The 13,508-nt window shown below is 43.8% G+C and overlaps 1 protein-coding gene across 23 annotated transcripts in view; it reads left to right on the forward strand.

Annotated features, from left to right (window-relative positions):
• The window catches only part of MAGI1 (membrane associated guanylate kinase, WW and PDZ domain containing 1), a 355,922-nt gene that overhangs the window by 213,370 nt on the left and 129,044 nt on the right, over positions 1-13,508 (forward strand). The gene's annotated exons all lie outside the window — the stretch shown is intronic.

Below are 13,508 nucleotides of genomic sequence, written 5' to 3' on the forward strand. Positions count from 1 at the left end.
TGAAGGGGTCGATTCCTACAGCAGTAATTTTGTAGTAGCTCTGTTGGATAAAACTGATTACTTACATGGCCAGTGAACTTGCGTTGCTTGTTTGTTTTGGGTTGCATTGTATGAACTGAAACAAAAACCACATCAAAACTACTTTGGAGTGGAAGAATTCTGCTATCAGTTCAATCTGTTTTCCTTGTTTTTGTTTCCATATAATGAAAAGATAAATATGCAAGCATATTTACTTCATTAATTTTAAATAGTGCCAGGAAAAAGGCTCTGTCTAGGAATGGTTGAAAAATATTGTGAAAATTAGCTCTACATATTTTGCTTTCAGTCAACTCTGTTAATTAGGATCAAAGTACTGCAATTTTTAAAACTTCTTATTGCTTCCTCCCACACATTTTCATATTTCAGAAAAGATGCGGTTAACTAAGTGTGAGATCTTCAGTAAAGCCTATGGGAATGAGGGTTCATGTCCTGATGGCTGCGTACCAACACCCCCAACGCCTCTGAAAATGATAGGATTAGCTGTGGAGTGAGGTCAGGTTGGGCTGCCCGTCCCTTGGGATAGGCATGGCTTTGGGAACGGGGCAACCATTTTCCCACCTGTCCTCCTTGCAAGTTCTCTTCTGTGGGTTGGTTGCGTGTGGTTTCATCTTTGCTCTGATAAGACAAGCACTGTGAGATAGCTGCTTTTACAGGTATAAAAATACCTTTTTGCTTTGTAATTGGCAATGGGATACTTGGAGGAAAAAAAGAAACCCCAAAAACTGGGTTGGTGCTTTCCACCAGCAGATTGCAGTTTTCCAGATGAGCTTGATACCAAATGAAGTCCTTAAGGTGGTGGTTGTCTGAAAAGGAAAGTGAGGCCAGAAGGGTGGGGTGCAATCCCCCAAACCCCTAGCAGGCTGGGGGCAGAGCTGCCACACCAAAATCATCATGCGTGGAGGTGCTCACGCTGTGTTTCATCTGGCTACCTTCTCAGGCGTAAAGAAATCTCAATTTTAAGCGGGTACATGGTTATAGAAGGATGTTGAGTCGGCTTTAAAATCATGTTGGGAGAAATAATTTACCTTTATTTGCACTGATAACACTTAAAATTCTAAATACTATTTTTTCTATATTGGGGGGGAATTTATGACTGTAATTTACGTTGCTGTGTTGCTTTTTCTCAGTTCAGATGCAAGGCTTACTAATTTCATGCTTTGATATATATTTTACTTCCTAGTTACTGTTCATTAAAAGATCACAGCATTTGGATTTCAAACCTTGTGTGAACTTTTTTGGGTTCATTGCTGGATCTCTGGTGTTCAGACTGTTAGTTAAGGCTTGTTAGAGTTTTGGTTTTAAATGTAAATGCTATGTAACTGCTTATAAATCTGACACAACATTCTATACAATGGGCATACATCTGGCCTAATTTAATCACATTAGAAAAGTAGCAGGATGTTTATTTTGCCCCTGTTGCAGCAGTGTGAATTCTTCTCCCTCTGCTGAGAAGCCCTTGGCACTCTGCTGGTCCATTCTGGGTGAGACAAACCTTGCCTTGTCGTTCACGACAGTTGGGTGAGTTACTGCCTGCATCAAATACATGTTTTCCTGACTCGAATGACTGACAGCGATGTATCAGGATGGGTCATGGGTGAAGGATCGTTCTTAACTGTAGGCGCCTTGGAGCAGGAATCGGTCCTGTTATTCTTCGTTAGTACAGCATCTTCCAGAAAGTGGACCTGGTCTGTAGCTTGGCTATAAAACAAATCCTACTGCAGGCCTGCTCTGTACTTGCTTCCTCGACAGTTATATGCAACTGCATCAGAGAGGAGACAAAGGCACAGACAGGCTGTCATTTTGAAAATGAGAGATGAACAGAGTATGGCTTTGGTGCCAGGAATCGTCCTCTTCTGCATCTCTTGAAAGTTCATGTTCGATTGAACGGATCACATGTTCCACTTTACAAATGGCTGATGGTATTGTCCCCTGCCTGCCTTGGGATGTTTGCTGGTGATCTAATCTGGCTGGACCTGCGTAGCACCTACCAGGCTTCTCTTCTGTTGTACTCACTTCTAAGAACTACCTTGGGCGTAGCTGCTGGTACAAAGTACTGGGGATTTTGGGGCATTTTTGGGGGGGTGGGGATAGCAGGGTGTTTAGTGTCTGATAGGGAGATGATTTTCTTGAAAAATACACAGCTATTTGGTTAACTTTTAAAGTCCATTTTTGTCTTTGGGGTACAGTTTAACAGGAGGCATGTACTGGTCTGGTCTGTGGCATTAATCATTGCAGTTTTCTGCAGTGACGCTGGGATGCATTTGTATTCAGATGGAGAATTTCTAGGTGCAGGGGGAGATTTGAGGCTGATTCAACCCGCATTATAAGCAGCGGGCCATGCGTGCGTGCCTCCCATCCAGATCTCACTTGTGCATTCTCCTCAGCTCCTGGGGTCACTGGCCTGGAGAGCGTGGCTGAGGCTTCCCGGCAGAGATGCGGTCCCGGCTGACAGCACGCTTGAGTGTTCAGGAGCCGCAAGTCCAAATCTCAGTGGTGCTCTTACTTGGCTGCTTGATTTTAGGAAAACAACCTCCCTTCCTCTGTGTCCCTTTGCACTTCTTTTTTTTTAATAAGTGGGAATACTGTTGTTTTATTCTTGTACAAAGTGTATTGAATTCCAAAGAGTCCAGGCTCTGTTTAACGGCTTGCTATTGTTATTTCACCGAAATGTAAACAAAAAGAATGGGCTATTTAGTGCTTGATGTTTGGTAGCAGATCTGAGGAAAATTGCCTTTAGGTTGAAACAATAAAAGAAAGAATAAATGTGTATTGCATGTTCCTGACTAATAAAAATTAGACATGTGGTTTCTAATCCTCAGCCTGATCTCTCCTGTGTTTCAGTTAATAGGAATAGCTTCTATCACAGAATATTATTTTAAAACAGAATTAAAAGAGCCAGTTGCAGGTAGGTCATCAGTCAGCCTGTGGTAACACAGGGTGGGTGGTCAGCCTGTGCCTTCTGAGCAGTTTGAAGCTCCTGAGCAGTTCAAGCATGCTGAGTTGCAGTGTACGATGGCCAGTTGGGTTGGGTGGGCATGAACGCCGGGAGTAATCCAAATCCCCAGCAAGGAGAGGGGAGTGAACAGGGGGACTGGCTGCTGAGGCTGGCAGGTCTGCCAGGGCCCATGGGCAGCTTTGGGCTGGTTCTGTGGCACAAAGGAGCTGTAGGGACACATCATGCCTCTGAACTGCTGATGAGACATATTTCGTGGCACATGTTTGGTTCCTGCTTCAGTTTGCAAAGCTTAGTTGTTTGCAGTGGCATAGAAGAAGCCTGGTTGCATTGTAGCAAGGCGGTGTGTAAACCTGCATCGGAAACCGTTGCCTTTACGTGGACCTCGTGAGCGAGGTGTGAAGTTGTAGGCATCACTTGGAAACAAGGAGCTGAGGAGAGGGGCAGTGAGCGAGCTGGGGAAACAAACCAGCTCCCTGATTCATTTGTGCTCAGGGAAGTGTCCTCACTCATATGTGAAGGATCTCAAAATCCTGCTGAGAAGGAGATATTCTCTCTGGCTGGGGAAACTCCCACAGCTTTCAGTAGTGCAGCTTGTGAGGCTGCAGTGCTTGTAGAAAGAGCTGGCTCTCACCTTGCAGGAATGAGCTAAGCTGCTGGTGCTTCTGATCAGTGGGTCTGAAAGGGCAGAGTGTGCTGCAACTGAATCTCCAGGATTGCAAGCTTTTGTTGTTGTTGATTGAGCTCTTTGCAGGTGAATAGATTGCTGCCAGGTGTCCTTTACTTCCCAGAAGCATCACACTTGCTCGCCTAAAAATTAATGAGATTTTAGAGCTGGTTGGAATGGACAGCTCATCTGGGCAGATTGGAAGCTGTGATGTGAATTGCACTGGTTTAGATTTAAGTCTAGTCTCCTACAGCACAATTGCCGTGGTCATTAAAATGAAATAGTTGAAAATAGAATAAATTGCATCAAGTGGATCCTTTCACGTCAGTCGGCTGCATGTCTGAGCCTGGCTCATGTTAACAGGTAGCTCAGGAGGAGCAGACCTGAGGAAGGCAGCATTTCCATGGGTCTGTGGATGGAGGAGCGTGTAGTGTGTAATGAAGTGAGTTGTGGCTGTGGCTTTCTAAAATGCTTGTTTTATTCTTCTGTTTGTTTATTTTAAAGAAGACATGGAGATGGGGGAGGAGTGAGGACAGCTTTGTATTCCTCCTATATTTGTCAGCTCATGTCTTTCTTACATGTCATGTCAGACTTACAAATTTTCCTGCAATACTGAAACATTAAAATTTATCCTGATCATTTTGTCTGCAGGGTTTCCCCAAGAGTTTGCATCACCTAATTTTGATTTAAAATGATCCTTTTCTTAGGCCAGTAAAGAAATAGCAAGGACCAGAATTACAGCTGCGGTAAATCTGTACGGCTCCCTCGGCGGGGAGCAGCCAAGCGCTGGGTTGTTTAGTGTGGATAGTGCGCACATACCCGTGTCCTGCCAGACCATAAAGCCAGCCATAGTTTTCCAATCCTAGAACACTGAATCAGTGCTGGGAAAATGATGTAAGGCACAGGAAAGTACAAATCCCCTTCCCATCGCAGGCATTCCTAGGAATTCCCCTGGGGTCTCAGGGACTCCAGGGAATGGGCTCTTGGCTCAGTGCCCATTTACTCTCCTGATGTTTCCATCGTTTTCTGTCCAAAATCAGCATTGCAGTGCTTAGGACTTAGCTCTTTTGAAGGGAAGCCCAGTTACTTACGGTCCGTCACCTGTAGCCGTCTCAGTCCAGGTGTTTTCTTCCCTTGCACTTGTGTAAATCTGTGTGGCTGCACTGCCAGCAAGGCCACTTCCACCACTGAACTTAATGGCATCGCTTTATGTCCAAGTATCAATTTCTATATTACTGGTGTCAGTTTTCCTTACGTTAGAGAACCATTAAGCACCATTAACATAATCATACATGTCACTGGCAGCGAACATACCTTCAGAGGTGCCTCAGCTGAGTGCAATGTGAGCTGCCCTCCAGCTACGCAGAACAAAAGGTTGTGTGTTAACAATATTAATGGCTGCACACAACCAGTGCAGATGAAATCAGGTTTACTTTTAATCAGTCTTCAGGGGTTTCATGTGCTAAGGCTATTTGTTTATAGCGGAGGCCAGGTTTTGCCAGAATCTATTAAGCACTGGAAAACTGATCAGTCCCTTTTTTGCTCATTTCTAATGTGAGAAAAAGAGACGCTCCGTGGCAGGGAAACAAACCTGAAATGGTACTTTGCAGAGCATCTCTGCAGTCTGAGCTAGGCTGGGATACAGCAATAAACACTGTGATGAAACTGTAAAAGATCATTTTAGCATCATTGATTCTACTTACATCTATAAACATCAAAACTAAGTGCTGTCTGTGTGGTGCTCTGAGGGAACGTTTTTACTCTTCAGGGGTCTGTGTGTCTCAGAAGGATGAGAAAGAGATTTTCAGGTATAGGTAAATATTGTATCTCATAATTTGCTTGTGGGTTGTACGCTGGTAAAATATTAATCATTGACCACTTGGATGAAACACTTCTCTGATTCGGTACAACAAGCACTGTTTCCTTTAATAGAAAGTTTCATTGACCACTTGGATGAAACACTTCTCTGATTCGGTACAACAAGCACTGTTTCCTTTAATAGAAAGTTTTATTCGGTGGGAAGGTTGTCATCTTGCTATTCCATGATTATTTAAAGTGTCATTTACTATGTATCAACTGAATCTGCCTAACTGTGATACTTTATGGTATGGGGGGTGCCTTGTAAGGATTATTTTCTATTATACAAACCCATGGAGAAGTTTAAAAATGAGAAGTTGTAATATTGTAATGCTTTAAGAATTTTCATGCTTCTACTCTTGCAAAACAAACAAAAAATTCACATTAATATGTGCAAGTGTACCAGAAGTCCAAGTAAGTTTCATATTGGACTTTTTCAAAAGTAGACGTTTTCAAGATCTATATTCAGTATACTTCCATTCATCAGTAAAAATATTGCTGTTCAGAGGAAGTCACTACAATACATGCTTCCAGACATTCTGTGTAAAAGCAAGAAGGAATATCAAAACACTGTGGGTTGGGTTTTGTTGTTTTGTTTGGGGTTTTCTTAAGGTGAGAATAGTTCTGCAATCTTACCTGCCTGGGCTCAATACCAGAGGAACTCACTGAAATTTTAGGCCTGGTGTGTACAGAGCAGATTAAATGATCTATTCCTGAAATCAGTGAATATGAACAAGCAAGCAGTGCGTAACAATGCAAATAGTTGATTACAGTTTCCAGATGACAGTGAAAATTGCTTTTCAGAATTTGCCCCATTCATGTACCTCCTTTTAGTATGCTGAATAAAAGAAGATTTGCTAAGGACACACACATGTGTTCCTTGTTTAGCAAAAGTACAGATGTGAAGAACCAGCTTACAGGTGAAGCAATGAACTGAGGTCTTCCTCTCTTTGAGGTGTTTGTCTGTACTGTATTGATCGGGCTTCTTACCTTCTTCCTCTCTTCACCTGCTGGAAATAAACAGATACAATGAAGTAAGTGTCGAATTAGATTCTGAGAGAAATTGGGAGCCAACCTGTAGTGCTGACAGCTTCAAAGGGTGAGGTTGGTTTTTTCCTCCTTCTGTAACACAGAGTCTTTTGGATATGGGCCCCAACTGTTTTTCTGAAGTCATGTTTTCAGTCTCCTTTAGGGTTGCCGCTGTGTTTTTCTCTTCCCTCGGTTCCTTTCTGCAGTCTTGGCCAACTCCAGGACTACATGGTGAGCATTAGCGTTTCAGCAGGAGACTGTGAACACAGAGGCACGTGTGTTATCTGTACCAGGGGGGCACTGCAGCCATCGCTGGTCTGAGGGGCTGCTTCAAGGATGCTGGGCTTCAGGGCGTCCAAGATTCCTGGAGAGAAACATCTCAAGGGATCTTTTGAGAACGAGACTGCATTCCCTTAACAAGTTATTAAATATGCGGGGGGATGGGGGGGGAAATTACTTATAAAGCACTTTATCCTGCTTCAAATTATTTTAAAGAAATATTAAGTTAAATCCTAGCAATGCTCTAAGCTGTCTTTTAGGAGTCAAATGGGACAGCAAAGAATGGACTTCTATTTATTCAAGGTGATGAACTGGACCCTTTCTCTAAATTTTAATGTCCCACGTCCTGCCCTGCTGCCATCAAGGACAATGACAAACTCCTGTTGACTAAAAGAGGAGAATGGTTTGGCTTTTATCAAGGCTAAATTCTAATTAAGGTCTTGGGCTAACTATACTTTGCACTGAGGTATCACATCTGGTCTGCATATCTTTGCATTGTGCATACTCGATCTTTTTGTTCCTGCTTGAATTTTCATTAGCTTTTGCCCAGTGGTCTGGGCACCTGGATTTGCTCTGAGATACTGCGCAGTGGATCTTGCTGAAAAGGTGTGGGCAGGTGAGGATGCTCATTTCTGCGAGATGCCAGTGGATCGCCGGGAGAGGCACTGGGGCTGCAGCATCCTTCACCTCTCCCCCAGTTGTGTCAGTTGTGCTCCTATTTGCCAAACAAAACAGAAGGGAAGTGATTCCTGGCCTCTCCCCATGGCTAACGCTGTTCTCCATGGCTCTCCAGTGGATGTGCTTGACCCTACCCAGGCCATGTACTGCCCACAGTGTGCTGCCCTGGCTGTTTGCGTATTAATTTGAGCAGCAGCTGTAGGTAGTATATAGACTGCCCTTACCCTGCATCAAGGATCATACTTCCATATGGAATGAGGGACAGTGATGTGCTGAGCTTATTAAATACTCTGTAATGCAATCCCGAAGTGACCTCAATCCTGCCTCCTGCTTCGCCTCACCTTTCAGGCAAGAGAGGTAATGAGTGAGCAGAGATGAGCCAAGTGGTAGTACCAAACCTCCCCACTCAGACAGGAGCAAATTAAAGATAACAGCTTATGGCTGAGACTGGAAATTGCTGGCAGGCGGAGGAAAAGCTTTACCTTTCCGGATTGTGGAAGGCCCTGCTCCCTCCCTGCCCCTCCAGCTTATGTTTTTGTGTTTCATTTCTTCCAAGTTTGAAATTAATGTATGACGCATTTCCAAGAGCTTTTCCAACGCCAGCCTTTACCCTTGTTGAGATTTTTTTTACTGCCTACAGTCACATTTGGACAGTAGTCCTGATTAAAGCTTTATTTGCTTTTGGATATTGCCAGCCTTAAAACATTATGAAGCTGGGAATGGGATAGGAAGCATGAGGTTTGTTCCTTTTCTTTATCTCTCCCCTCCTTTTATTCTCTTCTGTCTTTTCTTAAGCCTCTGAGGAATTTCGGGAGTAAGTTCAAACTTTTCTTTCAGAGCCATAAAAACACTGAGCTCCTTTCCCTTTTTAGAAGAGGAAGAAGTTTTTATGGAGTTTTGTGTTTGTGTGGTTTCTGTTTGATGGCTCCAGGAGCCAGGATTTGAAGCCAGCTACACAACTGGGTGATGTTATGTGACAACGTGTTTCTATTAACCCATTTTTGGATAAACCTGCTTCTTTTTTTTTTTTAAGAATCGGATACCTTATCAGTGTTTACCTTTGGTTTATGTGGATGGCTTACATTAACTCCAAGTTAAGTGCAAATGCTGACATGAAGTAGGCAGCCATCAGCAATCAGCCAGATTGCTTGGAGAGCTGTTCCAATTAACTGTGCTACTTTATGAAAGGACAGTTTAGATAACCAAGAGAAACTGTGTTTATAGGAGATATATGTATATGTGTGTGTGTGTGTGTGTATTTATAGCACCCCTCCATTTACATACTTGCTTCCTATATTGGAGGGGAGGAAAAAGGACACTGGTAGTCCTAAAGACACATTGGGAGAGCCGGGGGCGGGGGGGGGAGAGAAGGGCTTGACCCTTCTCTCCTTTGTGCAGTGATAGAAAAATTGAAAGGCTTTTATAAAAAATGTTTCATCTTTCTGTGTGACCCTGTGGATCCCACTCGTGAATGCATTTCGCAAGCCCCTTGTGTACTGTGTCCACCAGGATTGCTCCCCACTCCCAAGGATGTCAGGCAGCACGTTCCGTTTGCCACCCCATTAGAGCTTTATTTCAGTATGTGCGTGTTTGTTTCTATATGCGTATTTTAAGATGGTTCATGGTGGGGAAAGGAGGAGAAGAAAAGGGCTTGTCACATTTTCTTTTTTAAAACAACAAAATTGACAGTCCATGGCTTTGTACAGACCAAGGGTGCACCAGCTGTCGTCAGCATCTTTCTCTGGGACCATATCAGGCTTCATCCAGGGTCTCAGTCTGATGCTTTGTGCTTATTAGGAGTCTGAATGACACTTCATTTCAGAGTGACACTTCATTTTCAGAATTAAGTTGATTTGGGAGATACTACCCACCTTCAGATCTTTGGATTTGTTGGATTGTGGTTTGGTTTTTTTCCTCCATAGGGGGAAAAAAGATAGGAAAGGAAGGGGGGTGGGGGTGGGTGGGGAGAAAAGGCTTTTCCCTTTAAAGTAAAACCATCTTGGGCTTTGCCTCTTCACCCGGATCTCGGCATCTTGCGGGGCGAAGGAGAGGTGCGGCCGGTTGCCCGCGTTGGCTGCCAGGATCATGTGGCTGGCGCCGTGGGTGCTGTGAGAGCCTGTTTATCCAGGGCCATGTGGAGGTGGGCGGGTGCCTACCCGGGGACCGGGGGACAGGAGAAGCCGGGCTCACACAACAGCCACGCTGTGAATAGCCCACATTGACTGAACTGTCTAACCGGACTAATTTGCTGTGCCTGTGGGCTTGATAAAAGAAGCAGCTGCTGGTAAGGGCTTGCTCAGATGCATGTAGATGAGCCTGTGTGTGGACTGCCAGGAGGATCCAAGCAGATTTTTTTCTTCCTTGCTGCATTTCTTCTGGAATTCGTACCTCCGGCTCCCGTGAAGTTGCATTGATCAGGTAAACTATTTCAGTTCTTCCCTGCCTTTCGTGCTTGCTGGCCAGCATGCCTGCCTTGCTGGATGGGTAGCTGGATGAATGGGCTGTGCTGCAGGGGTGGCAGGAACAGCTCCCTTTAGGGCAGACACACATTTTCACTGCTCCCTGCAAGCTGGCAGTCGTGAGGCTTTGAAAATTGTGCAGCCATGTTACACAGCCACAATTATTTCGCTTCCTCCCCCTCTCCTCCCCATTTAATTTTGCTGTGATCTAAATAAGGCTAAGTCTGGTATTTCTCGTTTGCATCTGTCGATGCACCAGCCAGCCATGTTTTTTATATGATTATGTACACTGTGCGGGTCTTGCTGGGAATGCAAAGATGTTCGCTGTCCTTTTGGTGTCATGCCCTTTACGTCTTCTCCTGGAAAAAAAATAATCGGAAAATATCTGTAGCGTGCTGCATGGATTTTTGTGAGCGCTGGGGAAGTGGGCTAAAGGGCTTGTTTGGAAGGAAGGGAGAAGATGAGAGCTGAAGGCTCCCCACATCCCCTCACTCACCACATTTGATTGTTTGTATTAAAAATAGGTCTTGCCCCATGTTATCGCCCCCAGTCCCTACCCCCTCCTACATTTGCATAGATTTTTAAAGTGTTGATTGAATAAAACTATGGCTCAGCTGGAGAAAATGAAGAAGAAGAAAGGACGAAAAGGATGGCCTTTTGTGTTGAGATCTTTTGTGCGGCTCACCCACCCCCCTGCAGCTTCCCGGGGTAGTACCAGCAGCCTGGAGTTTCACTGGCTGCTGCTGCAAAAACAGCCTTGCAGAATTTGGGGGTGGGGGGAAGAGTGGGAGCTCAGATGTGTCTGCTTGCAGTGTGAGAGAGATGTTAAATGGGATTGAGAATCTGCAGACTGGAAAATGCTGCACAATTTAACGGAAAGGGTATTACCTGCAGGGATTAACCCTATTTACTGACAATCTCTTCTCTTTCTGCTTCTTCACTTCACACTTGCTGTGTAATAGCTGTTGAGTTTCTGCAGCAAGAGCCTGGGTGCTTTGGAGCACAGTAGTGATTTTACCTGACACGTTTTAAGAAATGCCCTGTAAATGCCTTAAAACCTGAGTGTTTCACTTCTCCTTGAAGGAAGCCTTAGAAGGTGGTACTGACCCTCCCTGCAAGATGTGTTAATCAGCAGGTTATGTCTTGTGAACTCCTGCAAGTGAGTTGAGAATTCAGTCACTGAATATTTTGCCACTTACTCGCACTTGAAGCGCTCCCATCCCAAATGTATCTTTGGGCAGTCATTCCTGTAAGTACTGCCACTTCGGGGGGCAGGGATGGTTTGCTGTTGTGTGATGGATGGATCCTCTGGTCTCTGTTACTGAAGGTGCTAGGTCTCTGAAAGAGCCGTGGCATCCCCTTTTGCATGAGAAAGTGCTAATTTATCCCCACATATACATATTGATAGTTAGATATTCTGGCTAAATGGGGGGATTTTAAGCTGGCCCTTGCCGGCATTGAAGAGTGGAGCTTCTCTTCAATATTAGACCTTACTTTTAAACTTTGCTGTTTTCCAGACCTAGGGGAGCACAAATACCTTGAGCACAGTCACCCACAGGAGACCAAAGCACTTAGTACAATGGTGCCTGTGTTGCTTTGCTTTCCCTGGATCTCAAGTCCCTCATCTACGTAAACTCAAACCTGAATATATAAATTCGGCTTCACAGCATCTTACAGGCTGATCGTTGTTGTTCTCCACAGTCAGAATTGAGCACATTGCAAATAGCAATACACCCGTAGGACTATTTGAGTTTATAGATCTATCTAAGACCTGATTTTCCCCATCTCACTCTAAAGACCGTAATAAGGCTTGCAACTGGCAGCTGCAGCTTTGGATACATCCATCCCTGTGCAAGAAACGGGGTTGTCATCATCAAATGTTTTCCAAAGTTTCAGCGAGAATGGAGTGTCCCCAGACCATTCCTGGAGGGGTCCGAACCCTAATCCAGCAGCCTGAGCTTTGTTGTTCTCCCAGGATGTCACTGCTGGATTAATCCCTTTTCTTGTGGGATATGAGCTGAGCAGAGATTGGCTATTGTTGATGTGAATTATGGAGCGGATGAGCATCATCTGTTGCTTTTAGTGGTATGCACTATAAAATACTGATACAGGCAGGTCAAATAAGCTGAAAGAAGCTAAATCTGAAGGCATGAAAACAGTTAATATTGTAAAACTTCAAAATGTGTATGGACTGTCTCATCAGAGGGGGATGCTTTGTGGGGATTCAGATGCCTCTAGTAGGATCAGTACATGAAAACATATGTCTGACTCTGTTGTCAGTAGGGTCAGAAAAATTCAGCTAACAGTTTAGTAAACAGCAGCAACAAATCTGTGGGATAGAAAAGTCCCTTTTAAATTCCTTATTTCTGGATAAATTTTCAACTGTGATTTTTATCTGCTTTTTTTTTAAATCTCTGTTTTTCTCCAGGATGAAAGTAGGTGAATCTAGGAAGGAAACAGTGAGGTGAACTGTACATAGAATATTGCCATCTAAAAGTGTAAAATATAAAATTATTAAAGTTGAAAAAAGACCTCTCCTTCCACTATTATCTGCCTTGCAGGCATAATTAAAACTAGGGACCAGATTTCAGACAGAGGAGTGATTTTCAGCTTGACAGTGTCCCTTTTAAGCCATCAGTGGTTTTCTTGCCAGTGAATGGTGTCTGAATACTTACATGCTTGGAAAGCCACAGTTTGCAATATGAGGTGCTAGTTTTCAGCTGTCCCTTCACAGTGTGTTTAAAATAGTGGTCTTCATGTGTCTTCTGAGGTTTTGTAGGATGGTGAGATTATCACACCATTTTCTTAGGTTTCATTGTTACAAGGAAAGCAAAAGCTTTTCAAGATAGTGGATAGTAATGAGTAAATAAAAAACAAATAAACCCTCCATGCTACTGCCTAAAAAGAGTTTCACCCATGATGATGATCTGCTGTATAGGTTGTCACTCTGCTTAAATTCCACAGCAGAACTGTGACACCATCTGTTCTCTTTCACTGTGTGCAAAAAATGGTTTCCTTTCATTAGCATTAAGCTGCATAAAGAGACTGGAGATCTAGAAATATCCCAGTCTTTCACTGACACATACCTTCTTAAGACAGAGTGCATTACAAGCATCCCTTGTATTCCTAAGAGAGAATGGAAGTTTTTAAGTAATATGCTATTAAAGATCTTTGAATAGCAGGGAAAAAAATAAAAATCACCCCATCCATGCATTGCAATGAAAGCAGAAAGCTTTCTGAGATGTGTTAAGATGTTGATTCAGAACAGCCGTCTTTACTATTGCATTCCCTGAAGGCAGTAGGTCTGATGTGTGCCAGTGTTGGCATGGTATGGGGGCTGCTTTGGTGCCTCTGGGATGCAGCGATTGCCAGGATCTGGGAGAGACCCCATTATGCCTGTCCTCAGTGACTGTCAGATTTTAAGTTACTGTCCTCTTTTCCCTAAAAAGTTAGATCAGAGACCTCTGCAAAGTCCTAGGATGGACCTCGGTTGTAGAGTTGTGCTTAAAGCTATGCGTTTTGCTTTCATTATCCCTTTTCATTGATC

Source organism: Falco biarmicus, chromosome 4, assembly GCF_023638135.1.
Source record: "Falco biarmicus isolate bFalBia1 chromosome 4, bFalBia1.pri, whole genome shotgun sequence".
Classification (NCBI taxonomy): domain Eukaryota; kingdom Metazoa; phylum Chordata; class Aves; order Falconiformes; family Falconidae; genus Falco; species Falco biarmicus.